The sequence below is a fragment of the Malaclemys terrapin genome, chromosome 1, assembly GCF_027887155.1.
Source record: "Malaclemys terrapin pileata isolate rMalTer1 chromosome 1, rMalTer1.hap1, whole genome shotgun sequence".
NCBI classification, from domain to species: domain Eukaryota; kingdom Metazoa; phylum Chordata; order Testudines; family Emydidae; genus Malaclemys; species Malaclemys terrapin.
The window spans coordinates 77,479,740-77,501,738 of NC_071505.1; the positions used below are offsets into that span (position 1 = coordinate 77,479,740).

At 40.0% G+C, this 21,999-nt stretch overlaps 1 protein-coding gene across 2 annotated transcripts in view; it reads left to right on the top strand.

Moving 5' to 3' along the window:
- Nucleotides 1-21,999, top strand: part of LOC128836885 (uncharacterized) — a 74,580-nt gene that overhangs the window by 37,724 nt on the left and 14,857 nt on the right. The window lies entirely within an intron of this gene.

Genomic DNA, 21,999 nt, shown 5'->3' on the forward strand with positions numbered 1-21,999 from the left:
TAGAACAGCTTCAATGGGAGAGACTGATGGAGCCTCCCACCAGAATAGATGAGGGCACTCACTTGAAAGGTGGCAGATGCTTGTTCAGACTAGTAGAGAAAGGTATAACGTGATCCAATGGCTAAAAGTTGAAGCCGGACAAATCAGACTGGGACAAGGCATATGTTTTTTTAATTGTGAGGGTAATTAACCATTGGAACAAGTTACCAAGGGCTGTGGTGGATTCTCCATCACTGACCGTTTTTAAAACCAAGATTGGATGTTTTTTTCAAGAGCTATACAAGATTTATTTTGGGGGAGTTCTGTGGCATGTGTTATACAGAAGGGCAGACTAGATGATCACAGTGGACCCTTTTAGTCTTGGAACCTATGAATCCTTTGCTTTTATTTTGAAAGAGTCTCTGGAAACTAAATTAAGTGTTTCATTTCAGGTTGAACAAAAACACTGCATTTGCTGCTGTCCCCTCCCCTACCCCCCAAAAAGACCATTTTGATTTGCCAAAATTTTTGGTTCTGGTTTAGATGAAACCCAGTTTTTCTTTAATTTTATTTTTCATAACAGTCTATGACCTGAAAAATCAGTTATTTGCCCATCTCTAAATCATACTTCAAAAAGAATTTTGTAAAACTGGAGAGGGTTCAGACATGAGCCACAAGAATGATTTAAGGATTGGAAAATATGCATTAGAGCAAGAGACTCAAGGAACTTAGTCTGTTTTGCTTATCAAAAATGTGAAGGCTGACCCAGAGTGGCAGCACTGCTCCCTCTACTTCAGCACATATGTTCTTCCATACCTGGCAAGCAATTGGCCCCTCTGGCACTGCTACAAGGCATTACCGGTGGCAGCTCCAGAATCAGTTTGAACAGGCTCTTCCTCCCCACTACAGCTCTTTCTCTGTAAACTGATTTTCTCCCCTACACCCACCCACCTTTTCCTGCAGTCCCTGGGTGAGTTTAAAGTGTGCACTCTGCAGGTGATTTGTTGCGCAAGTCTTAAAATTCACTTCCCTGAGTGAGCAGCCAAAGGGAATTCATTTTTAAGTATGAACCAATGTCCATAATAGTGTATTTATCCAACTCCCAGAGTTAACCAGATATCTTCAAAAAAGCAGAAGTTAACCTGTTTTGTACCAAATCCAATCTGAAGAAGTTTGTCCACCCTAATTAAAATGAATAGGGAATTGTCAACCCCACCCCCAATATGGCTCTTGTTACCAACACACACGAGAACAGATTTAAACATTTTATGAAAATTTTATACAACTAATATTTTATGAAAGGTAATAAAATCAATCCCTTTTAAAATATTTAAGGCAAATAGGTCATACTTGCTAAACACATCAATAATCAATGTGGTTATATTCATTTTGTTTAATTTGCTAGCTTTCATTGTTCTGAAACATTATGTACTATAACATAACATTGTGCATGTATATTCACTTTTATTTCCAACATATTTAATGGTTTTGGTAACTTTTTCAAACATTTTTTCCTCTGCTGCATACTCTTGGTATGTTTTGTGTGGGAGGCCTTCACTGATGGTGGAAGTTGATGTATCTGATTTATCAGTTCTTTCAAAGCTGCTAATCTCTTTCCAACCCACATCAGCCTTCTTGCCTGAAATGGATTCATTTTATAACACATTTGGAGCTCTTATCCTGTGACTGTTTCTCTAGCAAAACAGTGAAGGGATTTAGACTAAGTGCTTTCTTATAGATGGACCCAACGTACAGTCACATATCCAAATATGCAAAAGACTGATGCACAGTAACTAATCACATTAAAGGGTTAAATAACCTGGTGCACAGGTTCAAATGCATTGAATTAGACTTGTTTGCAGGCACAAAAATAAGTGACCTTGCCATTGCTGCTCCCTAATCTCCACCACTCCACCAAAAAAAACCCAACACTCCACTCCCCCCCACACAATATATTCAAATCCTGGCAAACAAGTGGGGTTGCCTTTAAAAATGTATATATTCATTTAATTGTGCATGCACATTTAGGTGGCAGGAAACTTGCGATATAGTGGTATATGGGACCATACTTCCTACCTAGACAGATACTTTGGGAACTTAACAAGAAACTTGCAACAACAAGTTTATTTATATATATTATATATATATATAGGCACCAAAACTACTTGAAGTATCAGCTGACTCCTCTTAACACAAATGTATGGGGGGCAACTAGATTTACATTGATAATGTTTTGTTAAGTTGGGCATTTTCCCAGTCTTATTGCCCTCTGCTCCATTGCATCCATCTGGCACTCTTCACAGAGAAGATTTAAGATGTGTTTTGGTGAAATATGATTTTTATACCTGTTTAGAATAGGATTATGTGGGCAGTGTAAGATGTACAGTAACATGTTCTTAACTCATTTACTGGCTTCTAAGTACTTGGCAATGGTATCTACAGATAGCTACATTGTTATTGTCAGCCTCATCAGATTTTAAAAGCAAATGACTCATTTTGTTTAGGAATGGTGATATACCCATGCCTACAAAATTCCCTTGTGTCCAGAGGTTCACAAACTATGTAACATGAGCTTGCTGTTGTGAAGTGAATGGATGGAACAATTTAAGAATGTGGTATGTGAACCAGTAAAGTTTGGGAGCCATTGCAGGCTTCCATTTCCTAATCAAGAATTATGGATGCTTAAAGTACACTGCAGGTCTACTTCAGTTGGCCAGCACATAATTTAAACATGCCATTTGTAATACTTGAACATATGTATCAGATTTTACAAAAGAGAAAAGGTGAAACTGAACTTCAAAGTAATGTATAATATTGGACAAAGGGTAGATTCCAGATTAACCCTCCCCACCCCACCCCCACACACAATTATAATCTGTAGATCTATTGTGTTTTAGAGTAAGTTATAGAATCACTTTATGAAAAGAACAGTGATTTTAACTACCTCCAAATCTAATCTGCCAGAACTGCACAAAGAGCAATAAAACCCTAAATTAGCAGATGTTGTGTCCTCTTGCATGTGAGAACTCCAGCTATCACAGAGCTGGTGTACCAGGCTCACTACCTTCCCCCTTCAGCCCACCCAGTACATTGGGTGTACTAGGGTAGTATGAGTACAGCCAATCCACACTGCACTAGGGTGATCCCAGCTAGCATAGCAACCCTTTAGAAACATTACCAGCTTACAGAATTAAAGCAAGCTAGATATTAAAGCAGTCCTAAATTACATAGCATCCAATCCAGTGCCCACATTCTCCCCCTGGAATTGAGGGGTGGGAAGGAAGAGGTGGGAAAAGTGTCCAAAAGTCTCTCTCTACATCTTCTTCAGCTGCACTGAGCAAAGTATGCAGCACTGCTGAGTACATGGTTGATAAAAAAAGCTTAGCCAAGTATTTTACTCAATGTTCCCCAAAAAAGCCAAATTCATGAAACTGTTTAGCCTCTCACTCACTTTCTGGGGCTACCAGGGTGTTCACTGCTAGCTTATTAGATACTCACAGTTATGATGGGTCCAAAAATCTGCCTCCTCTAGGGAAAGAACGTTCACTTTGTGCATAAACTATTTAGCATAGAGAAGACATATGGGTTACCAAGAAGCCTAGAATTCAAGAACAATTTATTTTCAGACTTGCAGACCAAGAAGCCACATACAATTGGGCATTCCCACAGCATATGTCATAAGGCCTATAGAGGCCATTCTGGTAAGGGTCCAACGCACATGGCCTTGAAGAATCTTTTTGCTGTATTCAAGAACAGCATAAATATCCTACGTGTTTTTTGCAATTTTGGCAGCAATATCGCTCCAGTGAATAGGAAGGAGATCATCCAACATGGTGGCAGACTCTGAATTTCAGAACTCAAGCAAGGCTTGGCAATTAGACTTCAATCAGAGCTATTAGATAAGCATAAGTAATTAAGCTTGATTTATTAAGGAAAGTTAAGAGAAGTAGGAAAGCAAGTGACAGAAAAGACTCTAGGGATATTTTGTTTAAACAAACCATATTTTATCCTAATTACCTGGCTAATTTCTAAATAATATGATGATGATTTTGGCAGTGATCTCTGTTAAATGTGTCAGAATGAAATAAAAGTGCTAATCACTAATCGTTAATTGGAAAGAGTTTCAAAGAAAGGACTCCTCATTTGATTTTTTACATTTAGAATATTTTGGTTGCCATTGAAGTAAGAGGGGAGAATTTCTCTTCTAATGCATGCTTAAACAAAAAGCAAAACATACACACACATATATATGCCAGCACCGGCTTGATTGTGTGCAAAACCTTGATTTTACACAGTCAAGTAGTCGAGCCTGGACACTTCTATGAAGTCTTGGGGCCATTCATCCCACAGAGTACCTGCCACCGAAAATCCGGCCAAACTCAATAGCCTCCAAACTAGTGGAGAGCACAAAAGGACCACTTGATGAAACAAACAAGAGGAGAACTCTACTGAACACTTGCATCAATCCCCCAAAGAGAACCTCTCAGTGTCAGCATTAAGTAAAAGAAGGACTTGACACAGTGAAAAAAGGGAAGGCTGCAGGCCTTGATGGTATTCTGCCAGAATTCCTCCACCATTTTGGCCCCAAAGGACACCAATGGCTAGCAACATTGTACTCTGCTACCTTAAGGACAGTACGGATCCCTGAAATATGGTTTGAGGCAATGGTAATTGCTATTCCAAAGCCTGGAAAGACCCCTCATGAAGCAGGAAGCTATAGGCCAATTTCTTTATTATATACAACCTATAAACTTCTTGAACATATCATCCTCAAAAGAATACGCCCTTTTACTGAGCCAATTAGCCCTGTCGAATAGGCAGGCTTCTGGCCAAAACATAATTGTTGTAACCAAGGGGGAGGGATAGATCAGTGGTTTGAGCATTAGCCTGCTAAATCCAGGGTTGTGAGTTCAATTCTTGAGGGGGCCACTTAGGGATTTGGGGCAAAAATCAGTACTTGGTCCTGCTAGTGAAGGCAGGGAGCTGGACTTGATGACCTTTCAGGGTCCCTTCCAGCTCCATGAGATAGGTATATCTCCATTTTTTATTATTATATTAAGTTCTGGCACTCACCACTCACTGAGGGGGGCTATCAAAAAAAAAAAAAAAAAAAGACTGGCAGAGTATTTGTTGACCTGTCATCTGCATATGATGCTGTATGGATTAAGGGCTTGATGCTGAAACTTGCTAAAGTTATACCTTGCTACTAAACACTTGGGCCAGCTGTGGACCCTGCTGAGTAACAGACACTTATGGATGTACCTGAGTAATAAGACCAACTCACCCGTATCATAAACAATGGGCTACCACAAAGCTCTGTACTTGTGCCAACCCTTTTTAATATTTACATAAATGACATGCCTCTAACTAAATCACAAAAATGTGGATATGCAGATGATCGTGCAGTGACAATCCAAGCATCAAACCTCCATGACATTCAGAAAGCATTAACTAAGGACCTCCAAAATATGGAAGATATTTCCGGAAATGGAGGCTCAAACCAAACCCTGGAAAAACAATAGTAAGCACATTTCATCTTGATAATAAGAGTGCCAAAAACACCCTGAAAGTAGATTTCTGTGGTAAAAATGTGCAACATGATTACATGCCAACATATCTTGGAGTGAAACTTGACCACACCCTCTTCTTCCATGATCATCTTGAGAAGGTGGCTGCAAAGATAAAAACGGAAGCCAACATAATCCAGAAACTAGCAGGTACAATCTGTGGTGCATCAGCATCAGTGTTGCTAACATCTGCAATAGCACTTGTATATTCAGTAGCTGAATATTGTGCATGGTATGAAGCAGATGCGGTCACATACGACTTGTGGATATCAGCTGAATACAATGATGCAGTGCATCATGGGAACCCTTAAGTTGACTCCAACACCATGGCTACCTTTCCTGTCTAACATTGCTCCGCCGCCAATATGTCAAACTGCTGCAACATTCTGCAAAGCTCAGCAAATCCAGGAAAGCATATACCTTCCTATTCACCAAGACCTTGACAATGCCCCCCTGAAACATCTTAAGTCTTGCACGCCTTTCTGTGAACATTTGTTTAGCCTCATGCAATCAGGCTATGATCAGAAGGAGGATTAGAAGGCAGATTGGGCTAAACAAGAATTAAAAATAAGCACCTTGTGCCAGATCCCATGCAGAAGGTTCCTGGGTTTGGCCTTCCACAGTCATCTTGGTCAACTCTGAACAGAATTTGAACCCACCATTGTAGATGCAGATATCTAATGCACAAATGGAAAGTCAAGGACTCCACAGTGTGAGAATGTGGTTCCACACGATAGACCATGAACATATCACTACCTACTGCCAAATTTATAAATATGAAGGTATTACTGAAATAAATTCTGCTACTCCTGATGTAGCCATTTGGCTCGTTCAAGTTCAAGTCAAATTGTAATTGCTGCTCTACACCAACCATACAAAAGAAAAAGATGACCTGGCTCTTTGCTGTGCTATCCCTAAACAAGCTTTTCACCCCTGAAGTTTGTCAGCATTTTGTTACGAATAGGTTAGCTCCATTTCTTGTAGTAAGGGTTTGAGCACTGTTGTTGATGAAGTACTGGTGCTTTGTTTCCACTTGGTTTATACCTGCTCTGAGCATGATTAGAGAACAAGGTTCCTTTAGCCACTGGTGTCACCTGGAACCCGGTCTACACTAGCACTCTCACCGTTGCTGCCAACAATTTATTTTCAGATAAAATCTGAAATTAGTATAGAAATTTTCCCCTTAGCTGTATATTTCCCAGTATCACTCCCCAAAGACAAGCAAAAACCAATCAGAAGGAATTAGTACTGCAACAAGTAGCACTGACTTAGTCAACAATCACATAGGTTATGGGCGGTTGCTATGGGAGCATGTTGCATACAGCAGCGACTCCTTAACTCAGCCCCCTATCCTGGTCAGTCACTCTGATCTCTGGGTGCAATTTATGTACATATTTAAAAGAAAACAATTGACTGCTAGGAGCCAATAACATGATGTGTAACCACCATTTCATCATCTTGTGCACTTCCCAACCATATTCATCTGGGAATAGCACATACTACCACACATTAGTGGGGAAATGCCAGAAACTGGGACTGGATGACAGGGGATGGATCACTTGATAATTGCCCTGTTCCACTAACTCCCTCTGAAGCATCTGGCACGGACCAATGCCAGAAGACAGGATATTGGGCAAGATGGACCATCAGTATGACCCAGTGTGGCCATTTTATGTTAATAGCTACGCCTATGTTTGTCAATGCACTGAAACCATTCAGCAATATCTAACCAGATACAGATGTCCATCTTTTCAGTTGTGAATTTAGCTATTCAATAAAGCTCTCATATTATCTTTGAATTAAATTTAGAAATACATCCTATAATGGAGCAGGACTCACCACTGTGGCACCTCCTGCTGGCCATCCTGGGAATCAGCTCTCATTTCACCAGAGCATCCTCATCTACTGCTATCTGACCCATCATCACTCTCACCTCCACCTTTAGGACCCATGTTGCTCTACAGACCATGGCATACTCTTCTGGACACAATCCTCCAACTGTACCCCACTAGGTACTCTAGCCTCCCTTCCAGGGGACCAACAGTTCTCAGTCCAGCCACTTGCCTCAGTGGCAAACTGAGGTCCATGCACTGGCTACTCCCCTTGGTGGCAAGTGGGAGCGCCTGGCCAGGGACTCGATAGCTGGCAGACACATACTGCCCCCCTCCTACACCACTGTCTATTTCCTTAGGCCACTTCCCCACAGCCCTAGCACCTTCTCCATCCTTGTAGCAGGCCCTCAGTCCAACAGAAATCAGGCTCAAGCTCCCTCTTACTCCCCTGAGCCTGTCCAGTACTTCTCTGTCTCCTCCTACTGGGTATCCAGTTCTCTTTCCATGGCCTCCAGGAAAAGACTGCCTCTCTTCTGCTCAGCAGACCATCTTATATGGACCAGCCTGGCCCTGATTGGCTGCTCCACTAAGCCTTATCCCTATTGGCTGGCTCAATAAGCCCTCTTCTAATTGGCCATGTTCTGTACAGCCTCTCCAAGGCTGCTTTAACTCTTCTTTTCTGCCTGGGTGGGTTAGTTGCCCCACCGCTCGTCCCAACCTTACACAAACTAAAGTCCAGAGCCTGTATGCACTTAAGTATAACCCCATGGAATCCAGTGAGACTTTTCATGTGAGTTAATGTAAGCATGTGCACAAGTATTTGGAAATTTGGATCTTGTTTTTGTTTTTTTGAAAAAGAACTGCATTGGAGTGGTTTTTTCCCCCCAACTTATTACTACAAAGCCAAATGATAAGGTAGAAATGTTGTATGCAGTGTTGTTGTAGCCATGTTGGCTCCAGAATGTAAGAGAGACAAGGTGGGTGAGGTAAGCCGTAAGCTTGTGTCTCTCATTAACAGAAGTTGGTCCAATAAATGATTCCCTTACCCACCTTGTCGCTCTCAGGTAGAAATGTGGCAGAGACTTCTCACTTGATAAATGCATAACCATGTGGCCCTCCTGCAATATCCCCTATAACTCTCAGCAAACCATAACACAATGGGTACCTCCCTTCCCTTGTTTTTTTAATGTTAGAAATCAATATTGGCAGAAAAAAGATCAATATGCTCTCAGAAAGAACATGTACTCTGAACTTCATCTGAGCCTCCATCCATTGAGTATCATTTGCCATTGTCTAAGGTTTACAGAGATAAAAGAGCTGGCACTCCTTTTGCCTTTTCTTTACAACTAATGTGTTTCTCTCTCTCCACTTCCAATAGTGGTTATAAACCTAATATAAAAAAATAGGACTACGATAATATAAAAATGTTAAGCAGGGCATAAGCAACTTTATACTTGATTTTTTGCCTAGTAAAGAAAAAGAAATCCTTTCTTTCTCTTTGTCATTGCTATTTCATCAGGTTCCTTGCTACAAGCCCTAAGACAATAGACTACTTTACCAAAGAAAACTACTTCAGTGCTTTAACACCTGCAGACTGGTGCCCTGACTTTGCTGTTTTGCTAAGGGTGCAAACTGCCCTAAGTGCTAGGGACTTTCAGTGAGTGGGGAGGAGCTATTTTGAAAGCTTGTCAGGATCATTTTAAATTGTTTTCTCATGTAAAAGGGATTCAGGGAGTCAGTCTTAAGTTAGGCTTTTAAGACTATTAAAATAATTAGACTATAATGTACAAATACAGATATTGATTTGTTTGCACTACTAAAGCTCATGGGAAATCTGGCTCCGGTATAAAGCCCAGCTGTTGTGATTCACTATGTTTTGGTTCTGGAATTCTTGTTTAGGGAGTGCTAAATGGATGCAGCTGTGATACTGCTCTGCCTGGCAGTAGTTTGCACCTGGGATGAAATAAAAATGAGCTGGGCTGTTAAATATAAAAAGAAAGTATTACAGATCTTATTTCCTTTATGTGAATTTTGAACAATAAACTGCTAGGATTAATAAAATGGATACTAATATTACTAAACTGGAAGTCTGGGACAGGGAGTACTTGGTCTGATTGCTCACTCACCCAGTTGCTACAGTTGGATTATAGGAAAGAGTTAGATGCAAAGTGGGATTTAACCAAAAGAGATGTATCCAAATCTGAACCTCCACAACTATCAGGCATATTAAGAGACGGAACTTTATTTTACATTGTTATAAAAACTGCAACCAAGTAGAAAGCCTTGTTGCCTGCCCAGAACTGGGCCTGAGATGGCAAACAGGGGGTTCGTCGCCCGGTGTGCTTGGCACCAATAAAGACACCGACGGGAGAAAGCAAGCCAAGTTTATTTCAGAACTCTGAAATGGCACTAGGAGACCAGCATGTCTCAAATCAAGTGCAACAAATACAAACAACTTTTACCTTTTATACGCCAAACTGTTTGCATACATCTCTTTGTCTGGCTGTTCCCCCTTACCCCTCCCTTCCAGACAACTGTTACAATAAACTCTACATAAGCTTGTGAGAAAACTTTCTCAGTCTTTGCGACCTTGGATTAGATGCCTGCAAACTAACTACCCCTCCTTTCCCTCGCTTCTTATCTCTATTTCTGCTAGTGTGAGTGAAACTGCAGCCATCTGCTAAAAAGCTGACCATTACATATTCTGCTTCAGCCTACTTCAGAGCATGTAAACAGTTAGCATAGAAGTAGGTGAGAGTTCCCAAGATGGAGTCACTGTGGTTCAGGTAGGCCCAGAACAAAAGAGTTTCATTGACACTTTTGCCTTCTGCTCTCCCGAGTTACCTGGTAGCTATACCTAGTGGACCCCAACAGCATCATCTCCTGTAATTGGATCCATGCGGGCAAACCCTTTGGCCTGTAGAGTGTCATTGTGAGGTTTGTTTCACTTCTCCCAACAGGAACTTGTCCAGTGAGGAATCTCAATATTGAAATTTAACAATGCCAGAATCTCATGAACAATAATCAAAACTGGGGGGGAAGCTATCCAGCCACCCTATAAACATAATAAGGAATGAGACCTTGCAGTCTAATTTCTCTATAACTCCTTCCTCATGTGAGGATTAGAGACACAAATGAGAGGAATCAGTCTATGGTAGATCATTGAGATTCATATCCCTGACCTAGTCACAAATCTGAGTTTAATTAATTATCAACTGTTAATGGGGTCTACAAAACCAAACACTTCAGTGCCCCCCAAAAAATTGTGACAAACATCAAACACATATTAAATTCGAACTCATGATTGGCAAGAGGACTTGGGAGAAAATACTCTAAATTACACAATTTTGTTTTAAATGGTTCTTAAGTAGTGCTGGGCCTCTGCATAGTGGGAAAATGTCTGAGATAATTCTGATCTCTCTGAGCAGAGTATCAGACTTTATTTCCTTAGTCCATGACTCATATAGGGAGCTTCCCCTCACCCCTATATTGAGGGTAGGTGATTCTGTCACTTTTTAGGTGTGTTACTGTAAATCAAGAATGTCAGTATTGGTTCATACTAGTCTTTAAATTAGAGCAGGTTGGAATTTTGCATTTAAAACAAAGTTTAAACAACAAGAAAATGGCATTTCTTAGAAATGAAATTTTGGAAGTTTCTTTTCTTTTTTAGAAAGAACCCAATTCTTTAAAAGAGTTTACACTGGAGTATTTATCATTTTCCAGCCAGCTCTGGTTTATGTTTCCAGGCACATGTTTCTTTTTCTCTCAGACAAAATTATTGTTTCTATTAGCAAACAAAGGTTATTCAAATGGGCCTCAATCCTCTGAAGTGACAAGCACCCTCAGTTTCTATTGATTTAATGGGAATTTAAGGCAGTCAGCACCTAATAGCATTTCAGCTTCATACAGCACAATGTGAACGTATTTAAAGGTAATCAAAGCAACTCCTTATTTAGCTTTGTGGAAATCTTCCCACCCAAACTCATCATCAGACCCTGCTCCTGCCTCAGTTTCCCCACTCTTGTACAAACTGGCAGGCTAACTCATGAGCTAGTACATCAATAATGCTCCCATTAGCATCAATATTTCAATCCCTTCCCCTAAAGACATGTTTATTGTTCCAACGCTGTTCAACATGAATGAAAACAAATAAGCCAGTATCCTACCTGAACCTGTTCCTCAGTGGATTTCTGTTGCTATCTACACAGCAGGTATCCCCAGTCAGTTCTTCCATCTAGCTAGTGTGACAAACCCGCTTTCCAGGTCTTGCCTTGAACAAGGGTCTCCTATAAGAGTCCATCTATGATTCACTTCTTTAAAGTAGCTGCTTTTGTCTCACCAGCTGGAAGACAGTCAATTAGTCACAGGTGGGGGTAAAAAGCCCCACACTCTGAAAGGGCCACCCCACCCTGACTCAAGCTCTCTCTGAGCATGCTAAAGGGAACGCAAGCTAATATTTTTGAAAAGTTGTTTGTTCCATCTAAGAATGTTAAATCAGAGACAGCAATAGAAGGAATCACATTCTATTGAATAACTGAACAGGATCAGAATCAGGCCTGTTGTCTTCAATAATAGGAGAAACTACCTTAATGTAAGAAGCTGAATGATAAAGAATGGTGGCACAATGTTCCAAGAATAATGGAAACAGAACTGCAAATGAACATTTGACACCATATTCATTATGCAACTTAATGTGGAAAGGAAGAAAAATAAGCCAAAGATAAATAAATCAAGATAATTTTCCAGCTTGATGATAGGAAGAGAATGGTGTGTAAAGGACCTTCTGATTTATAACTGGGTACTTTTCCCCGCAACTCTGGCTGAGGTGGAGGTAAAAGAATCTACCCAAATGAGAGCACGGTGTTACAAATCAACGCATCAGTAGAGGTTTCCATAATCTTTACAGTATAGGAAAAAGTAGTAAGAGCCTAAGTTTTCAGGTATATCAGGCTGACTAGAGAGCTGGAGGATGTGTGTAAGCAGGAACAGCAAGCAGTCTGGGCAGCTACTTGGGAGCTGGCAGAGGAAGGAAGGAAGGGTAACAGATAGTCTGAAAGTTGTGCAGGGAATAGCCTGCAAGCAAGGGGCATGGGATGACAACACATGGGGAAGACAGTAGAACAATGTGGAGGGATCCCACCGAGAAGCAGCCTCACACCCCTCTTCTGGACTGTCTCTGTGGTTGTAAGTTAGGATCTGCCAGGCTGATTGATTGTTGTAAATGCTGACGTCCTTGTACGTAGAGTATTTGTCCCTTTTATTTTGGCCAGCCCTAGTAAAGGAATCGCAATACTTATTTGAAATGTGTGTTTAAAGGGACCCATTCAGGGTTAGAGCCTGTGGACCCTAGCGCTTGGAGCACCTACAAAGCTTGCCTCCAAACCTGTGGTATGCCAAACACCAACATATATAAAGTGGGGTCAGTCAGAAGGACTGTAAGTATAGAAACATAACCAGACCATTAATGTTGTTGGGATTCTGGGTTGATAATACACAAAATTATGTTTGTTGCCCTAAACATAATCAGATTCTTCAGTAGTGTGGTGGAGAATATATTTTGGCTGTTTTTTTAACTGATGGCCACTTTGCAGAAATTGATGATTACAAGGTCAAATCAAATATCTGGTTACAGAAGGAGGTAGTAAATATGATACTGCGAGTCAAGAGCAGACTTGACAGGGGGTGAGGTGCTAGGGAGGGAATTGGAGTTTGGGGGAGTTTGATTGTTATAAGGCAAGAAATTGTCTTATTTATGTTTAATAATTGTTAGTTATCTTAAACTCCTTCCTTCCCCAGATCCAATTTTCCTGTTCCCAATAAAGTCACCCCCTCTATCATGCTGATATTTTTGGTGAATCATTCTTTTGCTGGACTTTGTCTCAGGTACTTTGTCTCCTGTATAGTGTGCTTTACTCTCCTTGCCATCTAGCAGTATCATCACTGATTGCATATCTGGCACAGTGAGGAATCTCTGGAGTGAAGGCACCAGGCACCAAGAAAACAAGAATCCACATGAGGAGAGGGGAGAAGCTGCTACAAATGGGATAGCAAGCACCAGGGAGAGAAAAAGGAGGAGGGTTAAGCCACATGTTAGGGTAGGGCCTACATAAGAATTTACCTCAGTGTAGCTGAGGTCACTTTGTCCTCAAGGTGGGACATTGAGATGGTGAAGTTGTGCTTTAGGGTACTCCTCTTACCTGTTAGTACTGTAGCTTATTAGTTTTGGATACAGGGAGATGAAAGGAGATATGGAAGTCATATGAAGTTCCATATACTCAAGTTTCATGTTCACCAAATTAACAGAGGGTGAAACTCATTGCTCCAGAGGGACTAGCATAACTTAAGTCCCACTCCCATAGTAAATAGGCCTTGTACTGGCCTTCTGCCTGGGGTGAATTTCATCCAAAATGAATTGATTCATGTTACACATACTCTTTGCTTAACAGCTAATACAATTGTTGTCAGTGCATGCATTGTTCTCAGTGAAAACTGTGTGTGCTGGGATGATTCAGCGTAGTTTACGTTTTGTCTTGTTAACATCTCTGTGGAAAACATGGCTATGAGCAATTTACAGTCGGTGAGTAATTAAAATATACAGTTTCAATTCCTCACCCACTCCCAGTCTACAAATTTCCCCATGTTCAAATGCAGAGAAAAAAAAACATTTCTGAAGAGTGCCCAGAAAGAATATGCTCTAGAATGAAACTAACTGAAAGCAGTAAAATAAAGCGATTGTGATGAGTGTTTCGGAAGGGAGACAAGCAGCAGAGAAGAGCACTTTAAAATGGAATACTGCAGCACAAGGGAGCACTTTCCATAGCAGAGTAGATAATCAGCAAGGCAGCGCAGAACTGCACTTTATCACAGACTGCAGACTGCATGGCAGCAAAAGATAGTGTTTCAATGCTAGATAGAGGCAGCGCGGTGAGGTTGGCAGCACAGGAGAGTACTTTTTGTAACAATACAGACAAGCATTATGGCAGCCTATTTACTTCCATGGAGAACTGATTAAATAACTCTGTGCTTAAAATAAACAATGACCTGAGGGTTTTTTTTTTTGTTTTTTTTTTTAAGTCAAGTATATACACAGGTTCCTCTCTGTCCATTTGCTTTTGAAGACTATCACTCAACTGGACCAATGTTTGGAACTGGAAGCTTCCAAAAGATACTGTTCTTTAAAATATGCCAGGACACCTGTAGCACAGACTCTTCGAAAATGCCTACTAGTCAGAATTCCTATCCCAAACAAACATATTGGATTTGAGTATAGTTCAAACTTTAGAATTTTATAAATGTTTTACCCTTCCACAGCTTTGATCTATATATTAACTGGTTGTCTTAGAAATTTGTTTGAAAGGTTATCTAGAAATATACTGTAATGTTAATTATGACTGGCCTTTGGCAGATATGTTAATGTATATGTTGGAGCCCTGAACGATGCTCTGACCTATCTTCAGAAACAAGCTTATGTTAAAAATGAAAACTGAACTTCTGTGCTAAGAGGCATAATACAAAAGTTCTTGTCATTGCCAATTATTTGCCTTTCTTTGTTAATTTTATTCAATTGTTAGAATGAAATTGACAAGTAAATCAGGCGATCCTATTAATCCTTTCTCATAATACAAGACAAGGGGACATTGAATTAAATTGAAAGGCAGCAAATGTAAAACTGAAAAAGGAAATACATTTTAGGCAATACATAGCTAACCTGCAAAACTCATTACCACAGGGTATCATTGAGGTGAGAGCTTAGCAGGATTCAGAAATCTGCATATGGCTAATGAGCACATCCCACAGCTTCATGAGGCAAGATTTTTTCAAGATGTTTGGAAGAGGTACAAACCATCATGCTTTAGGCATAAATTGGTGCATGAGAGTTCTGCAGGTATTAACTTCCCATATTCCATAATTGCGTATTTAATGGTTTTGTGAATGCTTCTCAGATACATCTAGTACTGACCACTAAGTGACTGGATACTGAACTAGATGGATTGCTGGACTTATCTGGAATGGCAATTCTTATGTTCATAAGAAAAAGCAGCATAAAATCTAGCAGCAATATAAAATGTCTGAATTCATCCCTGCCTCTTTCTAGATTTCTGAAAGAGCAAAGGGTGAAATCCTGGCCCATTGAAATCAATGGCAAAACCGCATTGACTTCAACGGGGCATGGATTACACCCAATATGACTTCCTAACTTTACTACCATGTACATCTTATAAAAATGACTCATTGCTAATATCTTGTACAATTTTGTGATCATTTCATTGGCATTTTAATATCTTATAAAGCATAGCATAAAATAGAATCAATTGCTGATTCTGAAATAAATTAGATCATATCACACTGTCATACATTTTGTTAAACATATCATAGAAACATGGTATGAAATGAAGTGATTAGCTGTTCATACTGCAGACCATTCCAATGTCTTTTCTTTAAAAGAAACCCTGCCATAATAAGCCATAATTGAATCTTAGGACAAGAAATGGGATTTTGGTTTATCATTGTAGAAATATTGACTTGAACAACTCAGTGCTATCTTTGTCAGTTTGCATTTTCCCCATTTATATAGTATTATAATGACAGTCTGAAAAGAAACTATTCAGCAATAAGGATTAAATTTATCATTCTTGCAGAATAATACTGAATTCCTATATCATCACCTTTAAAATAAGAATATATATCAAAACTGAACTGTAGACATTCAGGTTGAAATACTGGCCCTATTGAAGTCTGTGGGAATTTTTCCACTAGCTTCACTGGGACCAGGATTTCATTCTTAGAGAACAAACAGGAAAGATTATTCAGAAGGAGAGAAAGCTGATGATTAGTAGTGTATTCAAGTCTCATAATCAAATGTTCCTGAAGATCCTTAAAACAGGTTATGCTCTAATGGGAAATCAAAATTGGTAAATATTACAGTTTGTGATATGAGTATGATTCTCTGAAGTGAAATGAAAATAGTTTTTATATTGTAAATTTAGCATAGTGACAATGAGTTTGAGGTGCAACTCATCAACTACTGCACTGCAGAACTGCAACTATTCACTTTGACTAGTATGACTGGGATCCCAGTGGGGGCCAGCTGAGGTCACTCAATTATGGTGAACTGCAAAGAATGGGGCAGACAATCCCCAAGCTGATGGATTTTTCAATACTGAGATTTACCAAGCCAGCACAAAACAGCTTCTTTATTACCTCCCTGGTTGCCCAGAAACCAGCAACAGAGTTTCCTTAAAGTAACCCAGCCTCAGGCCTCCGTCCGGGTACCCCAGTCAAATATGATGCAGATTTCTGAAAATCTTGTTTCATCATATAAAAGAAAAAGGTTCTACCAATCCCAAAGGATCGGACACATTACCTCCCAAATTATTGAATGTTCCAGATCTTACCCAAATACACGCTTACAGCCAATTCTTATGAACTAAACTAAAATTTATTAAAGAAAGAAAAGAGAGAGGGTATGGTTAAAAGATCAATATACATACAGACACGAGTTCAGTTCTTGAGGTTCAGATACATAGCAGAGATGGTGAGCTTTGTAGTTGCAAAATGTTCCTTTAGAATTTAGTCCATTGATTATAGTCCAATGTCCAATATCACCTTCAGGGAGTTCCAGCATAACTGGGATCTCAATCTGGCGACAAACTTCCCCTGATGAAGCTTAAGCAGATATGAGATGGCAGAATCAGCACCCAATGGTCTTTTATACAGTTTTCTAGCAGCCACTTGACCATATAGTCCTGGGTAAACAATAGGCTTTTGATGTAACCTTCTGTTTCCTGAACACCACCAGAAATCAGTTACACAAATTAACATAGGGCAATTTATTCATTAGGCAATCTATCACCAACTTCAAAGAGACATATAGACAATGACATTACTTCACCCAAGATTCATCTAAATGTTAATATTCCCTTTTGATCTCTGAATTAATAGTTATAGTGACAGACAGGAACTGTCTGTTTACATGGCTAGTATCAAAGATACACACAATTAATATTACCTCTAACTTCTAACAACATAAGGTTGCATTTCAAAGTTCTAGCATTGAATGGCCTTAATCACCATTTCTAACATGACTTTGAAGGTGAGCTCTGGGTCATTCAGCCTGCAAGCTGTTTAACCCTTTCTGGCCATGCGTTATATTTTGTATAAAATTTGCTGCAATTATACAGCAGTGGTAGCAACAATGGTTTGCATAATTATATTTTAATCAGACAACATCACAATGAGTAAAATAGATTCACAGCTACTAATGCATACTAAGTTTTTTTTGTATTTAGCATTTTTAGGCACAATTTCTTAGATTGTTAAACCGATTAACCAGGTGACTAATGAACCAGTTGTGATCTTGATTTGATTAAGTTCTGTACCTTTGACAGCAAAGTATAAAATAAATAAAATTATGCACTACAGTTCTTTAGCAATACAAACAAACAGATTTTGTTGTACAGGAAGGGTGCGCCATGCTACATTGGCAGGAAGACGGATAAAATGTCCAGTAGGAAAAGATTAGTCATCTCTAATTTTGGTCAGTTAAATTTTTACTATGGAGATAAGGAGAGAATAGGTAGATTTGAGAATCAGAGTTAGAGACCAAGCAAATGAATGAGGTCACTTGGAGGATGATTATGGAAGGTTTAAAAAAAAAATCAAGAACCACCCCCTGGGATAACAGAGTGGGAGGGAGAGAAAAAGGCAGCATCAAAACATGTGAATGGGATTAAGTATTAAGAAAGGACAGTCACAGAAGCCTAAGGAAGAGAGTATTTCAAGGAGAAGTGGGTAGTTGACTGTTAAAAGCAGCAGAAGAGTCCCTGGCAAGCAAGATGTCTTCAGTGATTTGTGTAGGCAGTTTCAGGGAAGTAGATCCAAAAACAGTCACCCAAACAAGATACAGAGGAGAAAAGGGTGTCTCCCCAGTACTTCCCTTCCCAGTTTTCTGGTAGTCTTTCCTCCAAATAAACAAAGAGCAGGTGTAGTTGTTCCTGGAAGTTGGAAGCAAATGAACATATTTTCCTTATGTTTCATATTTGAATTCACTTTTGTGGTAATGCCTTTGTGATTGGGCACCTCTGAGGAGTGTCTGGAACAAACAACCCCTGAGACTGTGTGGTGTTTTTGTTGCACTTTGGGGAAGTTTAAAATAAAAGTTACCCAGCGATGGGGAATTATTCTGTTAACGCATTTCCAGGACTTACTCTTTTGTTGGATGACACGACTCAAGAATAACAAGTGACACTCTTATTAACAAGTGACACCTCTTTACAAGGCTTCACTATCTTTTGATTTGTTGAATCCTTTTGTCTCATGAGATAGTGGTGAAAAAGATGTCTTTGTACCTGGCACTTCTGGTTTCAAGTTTCAAGCACATTGGGTGCTGAGCTATTTGAAACCTGAGGGTGAAATCTTGATCCCTTTGAAGTCAGTGGAAAAACTTCTATTCAGTAGGTATAGAATTTCACCGTGAATCTTATTTAGGTGCTTGTGTGGGTGCTGAGTGCTGTAAAAGCTGGCCTTATATGTTTTGCATTTCAGATTTCTTGTGATCTACCACTCAATGAATTGGTATCAACTGTGCCCATCAGTTTATCCTCTGTCAGCACCTTACTTAAGTCCTCATTTGTCACCTCCATGTCTAGATCTTCTCTGAGATAACAGCAATGTAGCTTAAGGGGAAAAGTATAATACGTTTCAGCATGATGGGGGGGGCAGATATAATGTAATTTTTATACAGGAACATGACCAGGTGCTATCCCAAAAGCACCCTACCTTCTGGTACAGTGACCTTGTAGGCAGGCTACCCTCCGTTCCCTCTTGGTTCATTACAATAATTTACTACCAGACTGTCCCTTATTAACTCAATCCTTTTGTTTCTGGGCCAATAGAGGGAAGCAAGCATTGTTCTTGCTGCTAGTATCTTCTTTTTATGAGGGAGAAGGCAGCATATATAGCCTTCCTTCTCAGGGCTCATCATGGTTGGCAGGGAGACAGGGGAGCTTTGCCCCGACCTGCACTACCAGGGTCCTGGTCCATGAAGGTATGTCTACCAAGCAATTAACATCTGCAACTGGCCCTGGTCAGCTGACTCAGGCTCACAGAACTTGGGCTGTAAAATTGCTGTGTAGATGTTTGGGCTTGGATGGAGCCAGGACTCTAGAAAACTTCCTGATCACAGGGCCCAAGTGGGGAGGGTCCCGTAGTCCAGCTCCAGCCCAAGCCCGAATGTCTACACTGAAATTTTACAGCCATGAAGCCTGAGCCTTCTGAGCTAGAATCTGCTGACCAGGGCCAATTGTAGGTGTTTACTTGCTGGATGGACATACCCTAATGGAACAATAGGATGAGTTTCCCTGGGATCACTTCCTCTCCACCTGTACCTGCCTGTGCTATTTCCTGGGCCCTTGTGTATCTCAAAATTCCCCAAACTTTACAGAGCCATGCCATGAAACAGAGGTAGGCTGACCCTAGTCTCTACTACCTTTAAAGGGGACAGACCACCCTGTTAAAAAAGTATTTCTGTGTACTCCTTACTCACCCCCATTTTAAATCCCACTTTGTGAATCTCAAACAGTCTTTTCTTTTGTGCACCAGAGGAATTGTTGTAACTTTTTCAGAGGTTCAGTTAAAATCTTACTGTAAAACAGACTGTACTTTTATGTAACAGGATTTTTCTTCAAAGCTTGAAAAATTAATTGAAATTTGAATATGCTGCCTTTCATTTCACCCTATGTAATTATTTCACCAACACAATAATCATTACATTAACATTCAACTAGTAATTACTTATAACCTACAAGGTCGTATTGTATGATGGCAGATATGTCCGGGGGCATTAAGTCACATATTAATCCTGTTAATTTATTTACACGCTGACTGACTAAATGCTCTCACAACTACATTCTGAAGCCAAAAACAATAACTACTGTACTGTGAGCAGTGCTGTAGCTGCTAAATTATACTGCCTCTGTTAATAAGGCACATAACCAAAAACTGTCAATAGTGCAAGAATAAGTGACAGTAATTAGATTGTAAGTAAAGGCAATTACGTCTGAGTTTTTACAAAGTTACATTTCCTAATACAGTAGTTACTTAAAAAGTTGCCATATTCATGGATATTCAGCCTTTATCTGGAAGTTGTTTGGCCTTGGTTATTACTAGCCATTTAATGACAGACTAAGCAACTATTGAAGATTGTTGGTCAAGTTTTCAGTCCATTTTTATCCGTACTTTGTAGACCATATAATCTTTTGAAAACAACAGCATGGGCTATTCAAGGAATCTTTCCATATGAAGGTGTCCCTTTAAAAGGCAGATATTATGCTATGCTCTATATGATTTGATTTACCTACTGGGATGGAAGGGAGGGGGAAAAGAGAGAAGAGTGTCTGTGAGAAGTGTGCGCTGCTCTTTGGTGATCATGAATATAGCATCTGGGTCTTCTACTAACAGCTGTGCTTCAAGTGTTGGTGGATATTTCACTCTGGAGATCAGTCCACTAGGGAAAGAGGGAGGAGGCCTTTCTACTAGTCACCTACCAGGGTCGCTTAAAGGTCATTAAATGACTATGCCAAAGACCATAGCCTTAATGGCTGTAGCTTGTGGGGATCACTACAATTACAGGGGATCACCACAGCATTGTCAAAGGGAGCCACAATGAGGCCAGATCTATACTAAAAAGTTAGGTCAAGTTAGCTATGTCACTCAAGGGTGTAAATAATCCACACCCCTGAATGATGTAATTAAGCCAAATTAACTCCCAGTATAGACAGCACTAGATAAATGGAAGAATTCTCCTGTCAACCTAGTTACCACCACCCTGAAATGTGGATTAAGTACAGCAAGAGGAGAACCCTCCCGTTGCTGTAGCAAGTGTCTACACTGAGGCATTATAGTAGTATTTCCAGTGAAGTAGTCTGAGAGACCCATGGAGCCTGCGAGCCGTAGTTATAGACTAGGACCTCATTGTGCTAGGCTCTGTACAAAACCCAGAACAAAGACAGTCTCTGCCCTAAAAACCTTACAGTCTAAGTATAAGACAAGAGACAACAGATGGATACAGGTCGGCAGATGGGGAGTAAAAGGAAACAATGGGCCAATACTAGTCAGCATGATAGGCACTGGTACCAGCACATCAGTGTTAGCCTAGGTAATCAATCAATGCCCATGTGTGAGCAGCTGCACTGCAAAACCCTACCCAAGTTATGGCATATCACAGGCTTCTTTGTACTGCAGTAGGTGGAGTTGCTCTAGGGTTCTTTCCCAGTGACTTCTGGGAGAATTTGTCTTCCCTTCAGGGCACATAAGAGTAATTGTGGGAAGGCATTGGAGGCCTGTCAGCACTTGGATAATTTAGCTTGTGTCCTCATAGCAATGTAGAATAGGCCAACATTCCCAGATATGTTCGTATTAATGAAGCAGAAAGCATTTCTGGAAAAAGTTCATAAACAGGGATTGTTTTTTTCATAATTTGAATGTGCTGAATCTGAAAATGGTGTTTACTAAGCTGAATTTTGAACTTTAAGTAAAAAACAAAAAAAGAAAATGGCTATCATTTGTAACTTCAAAAAATAAATAAAAATAAAGGAGAGAAATATATGGAATATATCCCTAAT